Source organism: Micromys minutus, assembly GCF_963924665.1.
Source record: "Micromys minutus genome assembly, contig: SCAFFOLD_202, whole genome shotgun sequence".
NCBI classification, from domain to species: Eukaryota; Metazoa; Chordata; class Mammalia; order Rodentia; family Muridae; genus Micromys; species Micromys minutus.
The window spans coordinates 327,077-340,954 of record NW_027667733.1 but is presented as its reverse complement, the minus strand read 5'-3'; the positions used below and the strand labels follow the sequence as shown (position 1 = coordinate 340,954).

Below are 13,878 nucleotides of genomic sequence, written 5' to 3'. Positions count from 1 at the left end.
CCCGGGGAACCAATTCGACACATTTTCACGGAGAACCACATCTACCTTGAGTTTGGGTATATACTCATTAGTGGACTTAGATAATGTAATGCTGCTGTAATGCTTTGGATTTCTACCATGCTCTACCCCACAGTAGAAGTATGTTCTCACCTATTTTCTCTCTTGGGAGATGAAAGCAGAAGATCAGGAACTCTTGGATATTTGGGTTACATAGACTCTGACTCAAGGAAACCAAGGACTGAAGATTTAGCTAAGTTGTAGAGCACTTGCCTACGGTACACATGACCCTGGATTCAATACTTAGACTCTCTCCAACACCCTGAACCCTTGTGGCCATTCATTTGGGATGAGGCATCTCCTTGGGGTTTTGTATGATTGGTAACTGACAGCTTGTTTTCATGATCCATACATCACATCTGTCTTAATTAGATTACTCTTTTATTAATGATAAAATTTGTTTTTAGTAGTTTATATTTAATCTCTTATGGAATATATGATTTCACAATTTTCTTCCATTTTGTAGGTTATCTTTTCACTACTATGTGATTTGATGCAGGTTTAACGTAAATTTTTCATGTGTATGAGTGTTGTGGATTGGTTGTAATACTGTTTGTGTTAATTTGTCTCCTAAAATCACATGGGAAATGCACACCTGCCTGTAAGTCTCTTAGATTCTCTACCCCTAGTTGGCTCTAATTGGTAAATAAAGTTGTTAGCATCTAATGGCTGGACAGGGAAACAGAGTCAGGATTTTAGGTTTTTCAGGCAAGAGAACCACAGGAGAAGGGAATCAACATTGCCAGGGAAAGAGAAGGTCCTGGCCTGTGAAGTGTAGGACAGAGAGGCAGAGATGCAGCAAACATGTAAGAGTCCGAAAGCATGGTGCAGGAGGGCTGCAGGCCTGTGTCCATGGCTGCCAGGGTGGGATATAGGTTTTAATAAGTAATAATTCAGGAATATTGGAGGGGACACTGTTAGTTTTGAGGAGGTTTGGATGTGCCTTGCCATTGTCCTGTTTAAAGAATATTAAATAGAAGGCTGTGTGTGTGTGTGTGTGTGTGCTTAATTCGTGAATCCAGAGCATTTTGGTGGGTGGTGAAGATTGTGTGCTGTTACCACTGGCAAGTGATTTGAGTACTGATAACTATTAATTCAGCATATGAGTGTTTGGCTACATATATGTATGTTTACAGTGTGCATGTAGATGGCAGAAAATGTTACTGGATGTCCTAAAATTGGAGTTGCTGATGGGTCCAAGTTGCCTTGTGGATGCTGGATACTAAACCTTGGTCTTGGGCAAGAGAAGCAAGTGTTCTTAACTGCTGAACCATCTCTTCAGCTCTAGTTTCCCTTTTTCTCCCAAAGTTTAATTAAGAATCATGGGATTTATTATAGAATTTTCATGCACTTATATCATTAGTTCACGTCACAGTCCATCGCCTACTCCTTTGCTCCAGTTGATACCTGTCATGGACTCTGTTCTGCTTTCACAGTATTAAATCTGAATATTTTCTAGTTTATCTACTTTGTTGTTATTATTCTTTCATATCATATCCAATAAATTATTGCCAAATCCACTGTCAAAATATTGACTTATTTTCTCTTTTTAGAGTTTAATAGTTTTGGTCTTATGTTTAAGTTCATTTAAAAATCGATTTTATCTTTTTTCTTTTTTTCTTTTTCTTTTCAGGGCTGTAGACCGAACCTAGGGTTTTCTAGGCAAGCACTTTACTACGAAGCTAAATTCCCATCCCCTTAAAATCTGGTTTAAATTAATATTTAGTATGGTGTAAGCTAATGGTCCACCTTCTTTTGCAAGTGATATCACAGTGTCACAAGCTCTTGTCATTCAAACCAATAGAATGTCCCATTGGTTTCTTATGGAGAAACCCCTTTAAATACAGATGTCCCTGGATTCCACTTTACTATGGTCTTTAGTTGTAAGTAAAAGCCTGAGGAGAAAACTGATGGCTTAGGTAAGGGAAAAGCTACTGAGAAGAGAGCTAGAAATGGGCCTGAACCAAGTTCATTTTACCTTATCCTAGAGCAGGCACAGACTGCTTTCCCTGCATTCGTGTCACATTGTGAGTTATATCATATGACTAAAATGTGCACTACCAGTTAACTCACTGTATATTTGTTTTACCTAACAAATATTCTTATAACTATTAAGTGAAGGTAAGGTAGCACTTTACATCTGGATATGACTACAGTGATGAGACTGATTAAAAGTCTGTCAAAGGCAGTTGCACTTGCTTGTTTTGGCTACTGGTTATTTTGGGATAGGGTCTGGCTACATAACTAGGTAGCCTCTGTTCTCTTGTACTCAGAATCTTCTTGCCTTAGCTTCCTGGGTGCTGTGATTACAGGTATGACTTACTGTACCTGGCTTGCTCTTCCTATGTCTCCTCCCCACCCCATCACCATTACTACTACTCGGTAGCCCAAACTGGTTATAATCCTTCAGCTGCAGTCTTCTGATTGTAGAAATTACAGGTGTATACCATCAAGCTTCGGTTTCATTTATTAATAGTCCATATATTTAGAAGTTACATATGTCATATTGATTAGGAATTACTGTGTTTGGGAGAGTTCTGCCAGTGTGTGATGTACTGTTTATAATTTATGGTATTTGTAATTTTTTTAATAAATTTTTGAAATGCCAATTTTGTACAAACTGATTGATCCTAATGAAGATTGCTTATTTGATAAATATTAAAATTAAGAATCATATGTGGTTGCCAATGCCAGGACTCAGGCTAAGTCAGTAGGATAGCTGTGAGGTTTAGGCCATCCTCGGCTATAGAGACACTATGTCAGAAAACTAAACAAAATAAGCAAAAGTAAGTAGAACTTACCAGTAACCACAGAAAGCAAACAGAGGGAAGTTTTTTGATGGGGTGTGAGCAGCGTCTTAACATGAAAATTGAAGTCCAGAATGAGCTGCTACTGCTGTAGCAAGCATGGAGGACACGTGCTTTAGTCATGCTGTAAGAAGTCTACTGTAAACATTTGACATCCATGCTGCTATATACCTGGCTACCTGTTATGCTGCGTTGAATGGGACAGTTCATAGTTATATTTTAGAGTCACTGATTTGGCTGGCCTTTAATATTTTTACCTGAATATGTCCATATAGTTTTAGCTTATAGAACCTTTTAGCAGTTGAGACATTTCTGTTCCCTTTATAGAGTCACATGGGAACCAGAAGTAAGAACTGAGGAATCTTAGACTTATTTTTAGCTGATTAGTATAAGACAGTAATTTTTTTCAAAATGTTTTATTTTTAAACCCTCAAGGAAACTCTTTATTCAGAACTTAAATAAGAAAAAGGACTGTTAAAGATAGGTTTGAAGAATGGAACCCTTCTCACTTGCTATATTTAACTCCAGGTCTCTGTACTCTGGTCGCATCTCTACTTCATATCCATGTATGGCCCCATATGGGAATTGTCTGAGGACTAGTCAGTCACATTCCTTGTGAAGATACAGATGAAGAGATGTGAGGCCCACTGCTTTTGAACATACCCTGTATCAGAACTAATGTGTTAGTTCTTTAACTGGGATTTGAGCTGAGATCTTTCATTAGTAAATTCTTGCCATGATGTTTTTACCTAGAGGTTGGATGCTCGCTTCAAGTAACATTATGTTTTGTATAATTTTCAAAGGGATTCTAAGTGTCATCCAATTTGGTTTTTCACACTTAACTGGCAGGGTAGAATACTGTGATGAATCACTAAAATTTTTAAGGACATTCTCCAAATAATGGGAATAAGTGTGTTTAGATTTATGAGTTCATGCCTTATTCATTTTTAAACTTCAGTTTTTTAAATCATTATTGATAGTTTTACTGTTAATGTTGCAGAATACAGTGAAGCTGTAGGTTGATTAATTCTGTATATTGAGTTTAAGAAACTGTTTCTCACTTTACCTGAGATGAGCAAGCACCATGGAATCAGCTTGTTAAACCAAGTCACCTCAAAACAAGTTCGCTTTTGCTTACAATCTAACTTTATAATTGATGACTTGTCAATGCAGAGACATTGCTTCCTAATGAGTCAACATAGTAAAGAGGACACATTCTAATTGCAAAGGCTGCTTGGAACAGGAAGCAAACAGCTCATTATTTTTTGGACTATTTTGTCAGGTTATTGACCTCCTCCTGTGAGATAGTTTTATTTAAATAAACAGACCAGTCTCTTTGAATGGAACACCTTTCTGTAGATAAGACCAAAGAGACATTGGTAAACTGTTTCTTTTTTGGTGATTATTATGGATTTTCAGAAATTTAAGCTTTTATGTCGTGATGCATTATAGATTATAAAAATAGAGTTTTACTTGGCTTCTTATTTAACACCATATTACTGATCTTACAAATGTTTTGTAGTTAATTCCAATATACTTCATGGTTCTTGTTGCTATCAGTGTGGTAAAATGATGGTTTTGTCTTTGAGAATTTTGTCATCCTTATGTTCCGAGTTTGATTCTGAATTTTCAGAATTTTTTCTGTTAAATATTTTTCTTTTTATTCTAATAATATGCATGTGTATGTGGCAGCTGTTTGATGGTGATGGGTATGCACACATGAGAATCAAGGCGCTGGCATGTAGACAGTGTGCCTGAGCTTTGGAGCTGGTGTTAGAGGTGGCCATGAGCTGCTAGACCTGTTTGCTTTGGTCAAACTCTGGTCCTCTGCAAGAGTATTATGTTCTCTTATGCTCTGAAGTATTTCAGTCTTTGACTCCCCCCTCATTTTTTTATTTTGCTTGTTTGTTGTTTTTGTTTTTTAATTTGAAACAGGTTCTCTCTGTGTTAGACCTGGGTGCTTGAAACACTTGTGACTACCCAATTACATGTACAGTTAATGGAATTTTAATATATTTCAATTATAACATTTGAGTATGTGAAGCCAGATTCTTGTTTGTCTCAGTGAAATATGAATGTGTATATCTGAGTGTGATATCCAGGTTTATGTCACCTCAACATAAGTTTTGGTCATCATCCAGAACAGACCTCGGTTGAGAAAATGTCTCCTCATAAGTTCAGACTGTAATCAAGCTTATAGGGTATTTTTTTTAATGACTGATAACAGGAGGGCTCAGGCTGTTTGGGTGTGGCCACCCCAGCCTGCTGGTCCTGGGCTGTTTAAAAAAACAAGCTGAGGAAGCCAGTAAGCAGAAGTACTCACTGACCTCTGCATCAGCTCCTGCTTCTAGCTTGCTGTCCTGTTTGACTTCTTGTCCCAAGTTCCTTCAATGGTGGACTATGAAGTGGAAGTATAAGGCAAATAAACTCTTTTCTCTGCAACTTGATTCTAGTCAGTGTTTAATCACAGTGATAATAACCCTGATTAGAACAACGAGTATCAATGCAAGTGCTGATAAATGTGTTTAGTGTTTGTCTCTATCACTTGCCCTGTATTTGGCCTTACACTAGAAGTTGTCAAGTAGCAGGGACACATGTTGATAGCTCTGTGCTTAAGGAAGCCCCATTGCTTATGTAGCTAAAAATCTTCACCTTGAGTTCATTTGCATTGCTCTCCTCTCTCATAAAAAAGATAATTTCTTATTCTGTAGCCTTTGCTGGCCTTGAACTGGACCCCCCCCCCCATGTAGCCTAACCTTGCCTCAAACTTTTGGCTCTCCTCCAGTCTCAGTTTTCTGGACAACAGGCATGATCCACCATATTTGTATTGTGTTTTGAGGCTAAAGACAGATTGCTCTCAGAGGGAACAGACTCTCATTTGGCAAGAAGTAGCAGATCTTTGTAAATTTTGTTCTCTTCTGATACTTCACTAACTTCCACTACTTGGGAGGTGTCTTCTTCACTTTTGGACAATTTGGGTTTGCGTAGTATTGTGTTTTTCCTTCAGCACTGACACCAAACCCACAGCCTTTTGAATGATAGGCGAGTGCTGCACTTCTGATCTATATCCATATTCTTTGCCTCTTTCTCAGTGTCGTACTTGTCTACCCTCTTCATTACACCATCAGTAAGAATTTTCTTATTGGCTCTTCACTGCAGAAACCATGGTAAGTATAAGGTGCTCTTAAATGAGTAGTCAAATGAATTACTATTGTTTAATTTCTCACCTATTTTTTATTTATTAAATTTTTTGAATATTTCTTATATTTACATTTCATTTTTATTGGATATTTTCTTTACTTATATTTCAAATGTTATCCCCTTTCCCAGTCCCCCCTGCAATCCCCATTTCCCACCTCCCATCCACTTTCCCCCATTAAAGTGTTTCCCACAACCACCAACTCCCTGGAATTTTTTTATCCTGGCATTCCCCTACACTGGCATATTGAACGTTCACAGGCCAAATACCACTCATCTCCTTGATGCCTGATAAGGGCATCCTGTGCTACATATATTGCTGCAACCATGGTTCCCTCCATGTGAATTCTTTGGTAGGTGGTTTAGTCTCTGGGAGCTCTAGGGGTTCTGGTTGATTGATAGTATTGTTCTTCCTGTGGGGTTGAAAACCCCTTCAGCTTCTTCACTCCTTTTTTTAACTCCTCCATTGGGGACACCATTCTCAGCCCAGTGGTTGGTTGAGAGCACCTCATGTCTGTATTTCTCAGGCTCTGGCAGAGCCTCTCAGGAGACAGCTATATCAGGGACCTGTCAGCATGCACTTCTTGGCATTCACATTATTGTGTGAGTTTGTTGACAGTATATGGGATGGATCCCCTCAGTCTCTGGATGGTATTTCCTTCAGTCTCTGCTCCAAATTTGGTCTCTGGATTTCCTCTTGTGGGTATTTTGTTCACCCTTCTAAGAAGAACTGAAGCATCACTTTTTGGTCTCCCAACTTCTTGAGCTTCATGTGGTCTGTGAACTGTTTCTTGTGTAATCTGAGTGTTTGGGTTAATATCCATTTTTAAGTGAGTGCATACCATGTGTGTTCTGTTGTGGATGGGTTACCTCACTCAGGATGATATTTTTTAGTTCCATCCACTTACCTAAGAATTACATAAAGTCATTGTTTTTAATAACTGTGTAGTACTCTATTGGGTAAATGTATCACATTTTCTGTATCCATTCCTATGTTGAAGGACATATGGGTTCTTTCCACCTTCTGGCTATTACAAACAAGGCTGCTATGAACATAGTGGGGTATGTATATCTGTTATATGTTGGAGTATCTTTTCCTTATATGCCTAAAAGTGGTATATCTGGGTCCTTGAGTAGTACTGTGTCCATTTATCTAAGGAGTTCCAGACTGATAACAAGAGTGGTCATACCAGCTTGCAATCCCACCAACAATGGAGAAGTTTTCCTCTTTTTTCTACATCCTCACCAGCATCTGTTGTCACCTGAGTTTTAATGTTAGCCATTCTGATGGATGTGAGGTGAATTCTCATGGTTGTTTTGATTTGCATTTCCCTGATGAATACAGATGTTGAACATTTCTTTAGGTGCTTCTCAGCCATTCTATATTCTTCAGTTGGGAATTCTTTGTCTATCTCTGTCTCCATTTTTTAATAGAATTATTTGATTCTTGGAGTCTAACGTCTTGAGTTCTTCATATATATTGAATATTAGCCATCTGTATGATGTAGGAATAGTAAAAGGTCCAACTGGTGTTTGCAGTTTTGTCCTCTTGACAGTGTCCTTAGCCTTAACAATCTTTGCAATTGAGGTTCCATTTGTAGGTACTCAGAGCATAAGGTATTGGTATTCTGATTAGGAAATTTACCCTGTACCTATTGTTTTAAGTTTTTCCCTCCTTTCTCTTCTATTAGTCCATTCAGTGTACATGGTTATATGTGGAGATCTTTGATCTGCTTGGACTTGTGCTTTGTTCAAGGGAATAAGAAAGGATCAAATTGCATTCTTCTGCATGCTGATTTCCACTTGAACCAGCACTATTTGTTGAGGATGCTGTCCTTTTTGCATTCAATGGTTTTAGCTCCTTTGTGAAAGATCAAGTGACCATAGGTGTGTGGGTTCATTTCTGGGTCTTCAATTCTGTTCTATAGATCTACCCGCCTGTCTCTGTAAAAACACCATGTTTTTTTTTTTTAATCATAATTGATCTGTAATACAGCTTGAGGTTAGTGATAAAGATTCCTCTGGAAGTTCTTTTATTGTTGAGAATAGTTTTCACTATCGTGGTGTTTTTGTCATTACAAATAAATTTGCAAATTAGTCTTTCTAACTCTGTGAAGAATTGAGTTGGAATTTTGATAGGGATTGCATTGAATATGTAGATTACTTTGGAAAGATGGCCATTTTTACTATGTTCATTTTTCTAATCCATGAGCATGAAACATCTTTCCATCTAGTGAGATCTTCTTTAATTTCTTTCTTCAGAAACTTGAAGTTCTTGTCATACAGATATTTCACTTGCTTGGATAGGGTCACAACAAGGTATTTCATATTGTTTGTGACTATTGGGAAGGTTGTCTGACCCATACAGCAGGTCCAGTTATTCAGAGTCCTGAAAAGGCACTACCTGAGGGTCAAAGGGGTGGAGAGAGAAAGGAGACCAAGCAAGGATCTGTTGTCAAGGTCTCATTTAATTGACAAAGGTTCTTTCTTTTATACAAGGGGATGGAATTTGGGGTGCGCACACAGCTGGAGGTATCTTGTCAGTTATTAGCTAGAAGATTTAGGGCTTAACTGCTTTAACGGGACATCTGGTTACCACCAATTGCTGAGCCCCGGAATTCACAATCATTAACGAAGTTGTAACTTATCTTGTGTAGGCACCAAGGCCCTGGGAAAAGTCCATGCTCTCACGTAGGGGGAATGGGGTGAGGAGATCATCTGGCAGGGATATCTGGTGTTTGCTCAGGCTAGAGCAGTTTGTGATTGAGGGGAGGGGATCATTCCATGGTTTTTCTCAGGGTCTTCCTATGCTGCCAACATATCGGGAGAGGCTTTTGTCAAACAATATCATGACTTTATGGCAGTCATCCTAGAGCTGAGTATCTATGGCTATACAGCCCAGAGTCATGTAGCCACTCTGAGCTATACAGTCACAAGGATGGCCAGGCCCAAATCCAATATGGCTCTCTATATCTCCCCCTTTTTTCTTTTTCTTAAAAGGCCGCTAGAGCCTCTGGGGAGAAACTGGGCAAAGGAGTATTTGATCATCCTGTAATACAGGATGTAGCCGTCTCTGTATTAGGACTGACCTCTGGAACCCAAGCCTTACCCATCATAGGATTACCTTGTTGTCCTCAAGGCTCCGTGTCTTAGGTTGGTCAGGGGCTATAAGAAGTTGCCTGTCAGTGAGTATGACTACCTTGGGTCAGTTTATCATTCCTCCCAAGAATCCAGGGGCGAAAGGGTAAGGGCTGAATGACATTACTTTAGGAGATTATGAAAGTTGAGCCTCTCCCGATATGTGACTATCCATGTAAAGTTTAAAAGTTACACAACTCTATTGGTACTTAGCATGACTGGAAATGGCTTCTTACTCTCAGACTTTGAAGCACTTCTCTAATAACTTGAATAGCATAAAGAATATCAATCCATTGTTCCAAATGCCTATCTACATCCCCTTGAGTATTCAGAAACTTAGTAACCTTTTAACAAAATTAGCTGTCTAAACTCCTGTCAAGACAATTGCAGAAGCAGATAATATTAGCTATTAATACAATTAAGGCTACTATGCCTACAATAATCAAGCCCAATACTCTCTTGCTTCTGTATAAAGCCTGACTAACTTCTAGTATCTGCAAACCTTCTTTTAGAATATCATGGTCTTATAATACTCACTGGCAATAGAACAAAAGCTGGTTCATAAACTTCCATTACAGACATATCACAATTCAACATTAACACAATTGGAAAGTGTACAATACAACTTACAATAAGTATCAATAAAGAAACAATTTTTAACATGACCAAATAATAAAAGATTAGGAGCTTAAATACATGTCCTAACATTTAAAGTCTGGATTTAGTCCCAATTTTATCCAATGTAAATATAGCTTCACATGTTAATTATGAATTTTTAAATGTCTTTAAAAATGTCCAGAATCTGTCCTCCCAATGAAGACTATTATTTCTAATATTAGGTTAATTTCTAAACCAGTCCATGCTTGAGTCAGAAGAACTGGTCTCATTAAAATTAAGAGAAAAGTCATTATAAACTTTGTTTGGTAATTGACTAAATTTTTTTTAAATAAATATATTTATTCTTTGCCAGGATACTCCATGGAAAAAGGTAAACAGTATATGAACATAGAAAGCACTGTTAAACCATCTCAATGTACAGAGCCAATGGTACATAACAGACTTTTGCTAATATATCAAAGACAAACAAACAAAAAAATTCCACTAGTGCTTACATGGAACTCAGAACCCAACACTTGAGTCTGTCAACCACTCTTTCGCCCTCCCACTGCTGTCAGTCTGCATCATAGTGATTGAACAAGGCCAGAGGAGGCCACTGCCCATACCGTCAAGCGTCAAGACCGGGGGAAATCCCAGGAGCAGGCCTGAGTCAGAAGGAAACTGGGCTACTAGGGCCCAGATGGCAGACTAGCCTATTGATTATCCTGGGATATTTCTCCAATGGCTTGTGAACAGGTAAACAAACTTACTAACACTGGACAGTGTTTTTGCCTTGGAGGCTATCATGACTGTAAAAATGCTTCATTTTTCCATTCAGTAGTTGTGTCATTAAAGAATAAACCACTTTTATTTTAAAGTGACATTAACAATTGAACAATGACATTGGAGTAACTGAACTGGCAGTTACACTGATACAGAATTCTCTTCTGCTAGTGCAGTGAAGTGGTATGCTCTATCTGGGTAACATAAAAGAAAGGATGCAGCCTGAGAGCATCAAAAAGCAAGGAGAAGCTTCCACACTACTTAAACCAGTGTCTTTAGTCTTATCCTGTACTGTACAAAGGTCCTGGTTCCTTACCGTGAGGCCTTGTTATTCATGAAAGCGAGATGTACAGTGGACATACAGTGTTCTGCTCCATAACCTGGGTGTCTTGGTTATTGAGTATGAAAGACAAAAGAAAGCACCAACATACAGTATAGAAAGAACAGAGCCGTACTTCTGTATGTACAAAGTGTTCAGAAACTTAACCAGGGCTAAATCATCTCAACTGGGTCTTTGCCATGCATCTTGACTGTTCAGAGAGGAAATTAGAAGCTTTAAACTAGATTCTGGTGACATGAAATGGCTGATTTTCAGAATTGTAAAAGTTTGTATTTCTAGGCAAGTTACACAGTAAGGAATATATATTGATACATATGAAAACTTCTTGGTCCTTTTTGAGTTTAACATATTTCAGTTCAAAAACTAAGCAGCAGTAAAAATGTTTTCCTTGCGTTTTCAGTCTGGAACTGAAGGTCCTGGGGAATGTCTGCAATGGCTGGAAATGTCTTACTGCAGCAGTGGTGACTGACTGACTCCACTGTTCTCCACTGAGCTGGGGGACACGCTGGGACTGTGTTCTGCTGTATTGCCACTTGAATTTGGGGTCAAGGGTTCATGTCCTTCAGAATTCTCCAGCATTTCCTGGATGAGAGGTGGCATTGATCCAGGAATCTCCATTTTCAACGTAATTACACGTTCTGCACCTTTGGCGCTGATGCTGCAGAGATCTGTGATTTTAATTAAGATCTTTGGAAACATGTGGGGCTTGCTGGGCCATCGTTTTCTAATGTAAATCTTTAGTGCTTCCAGCAGTGTTTCTTGGAGCTTGTCTACTTTTGTTGGTTCCTCAAGGTCCTGGCGGTCTCCACAGATTAAGCAGATGGCACAGAGAAGGTCTGTTTCTGTGTCATCCATTTCCAAAGGCAGGAGCTGGTTGGCAAAGGTGAACACAAGGTCAGTCAGAGGACCGAAGCCAGCATTGTGCATCTGAGTTCGACTTAGTGTAAGGCCATCAGAGAAAGTCATGGTGTCTTGCTCTGGGGTATACCTGGTACAAATTCTGAAAATCAAGATGTCCAAGCAGGCGGCCTTGAGCAGGGTGATCTGCTCTGCGATGGTCAGGCCTGTGAAGCCCGGCAGACGCTTGGCAAACTCCACAATCTTAATAATGCACTTGGTGGCCAGCTCACTGAATTTGTCCCAGAAGCCCAAGTCTAATCGGACCCGGTGGTCAGCGTTAGAATTCGTGGTGTATTTCCCCAGCTGACAGAGTGAGGGAAAGGTCTCCTGGTGGGCTTTCCGGATCTTCTCGGTGAGGTCATTCAGCTCTGCGGTCATCTCCTAGCTCTCTGTGCATTCCTATTTCGAAGGCTCCTTCTTTTTCTTGTTCCTGTCATTCCTGACAGCTGCGTCTAGCTGGTCCTTGGGAAGCTCCATGTTGCCATGACCTTTAATCTCTGTCCCCTAATTTTTTTTTTAAATCAGTTTTTACAGTCCCCATGTTTTCTGTCCCACAAGGTCTAAAAACTTGAGGCAAAGCTGCTAGTCCAATCCGGGTTAAAGGCAAACAAAGGTCGGTCAGGAACAGATGTGGATACCAGTATGTGGATCCTTTCATTTTACTTGGGCATAAGTTTTCTCAGTTACAACTTATGAGGATGCCATAGACATTTTTTGACATCTAAATTTTAAAATTACTTAAAATAGAAAGGTGTATGATTTAAATATATGTGGGTGTAACTCTTCCCTTTTAATTTATGAAAATATTGTTTTAAAGTTTTACAGTATTTGTAAAATGAATTATAATGAATTTTAATAATATAGGTAATATTAACTTGTCAACAAAGCATCTCAAATGCTTGACTGTAATAGCTAATTCCATTATCAGTTATAGTCTGATTTGGAGCACCAACCATAGGAAAATAACATAGGCCATGAAAAATTATATCTTTAGTTGTTTTTTCTGTTAAAGTAATTGTAACTAGAAAGCTTGAAGAGGTGTTAATATTTAAAAAAATATTTGCCATAGTTGGTTAGAATTAAGTCTTTGAGGATTAACATAAGAGACTGAGGATATTTAGGACAAATCTTTATAATTTGCCGTGTACATTTTCTAGAAATATTAAAATTGTTGTCTCAGGCCATTACTATTTTGATGGTAAAAAATCAGATTATAATCTACCTGGTATAAAAATTTGTGGTGGCATTGCCTTTGTTAAGGGATCCAGGCAACCTAGTATCTTTAAATATCTAAGTATGGGATAGTATGTTCTTTTAAATTAAGTTGTATTTGTATAAGCAATTGTAAAGCTCAAGAATTAGCAGTATCTAAAAATAAAACAATTTTAAGCAATTGCAAACTATAAGCTATGTATATATTGGCTATCAGTATATAAATTTAAAGTTTAACTAATTTTTTAACTTTTAAAAACAATGGCTACAGCACATAATCCAATAATCTCTGCTGTAGCAAGGGGAAACACAAAAGAATGAACATTTGATCCAATTATATATATTTTTTATAGATGAACCATCTATAAATATAGCAATTGCATTGTCTATGGGCTGTATGCATAAATTTACAGAAAAATAAAAAAGCATGCATTAGGGAAATGATTAACAACTGGTCTTTTGAATAATGATTATCAGTTGTCAATTTTGCCTGACAAAGTTTGCACATGCAATAGGCCAAATATCAGTACTTAGGAATAACCTATTTAATTGTTTTGCAATAAGGAATAGATATTCTTTTAGGTTAAGACATTATCTTTTAGATATATATATATATATATATATATATATATATATATATATATATATATATATATATATATATATTTCTTTACGATTTTATCATGCAATTCTGTTTTAACACAGCAAAGGTTTCATAACAGGAGGTTAAAAGATGAATTTACATTAATGGTTTCTTTTGCCAAAAGGACTGCTGTAGGTATGATGCAAAAAATACAAACAGCCAATAATTGGTTATACTCTATAAAATATCTGCTGTTAACTAAC

General features: G+C 37.9%; 1 pseudogene across 1 annotated transcript; it reads right to left on the bottom strand.

Moving 5' to 3' along the window:
- Positions 1-11,367: 11,367 nt before the first annotated feature.
- LOC308416151 (retinoic acid receptor beta-like) lies at positions 11,368-12,297 on the bottom strand (annotated as a pseudogene). The gene has a single exon. The product of its transcript is annotated as a retinoic acid receptor beta-like (transcript).
- Positions 12,298-13,878: the final 1,581 nt, after the last annotated feature.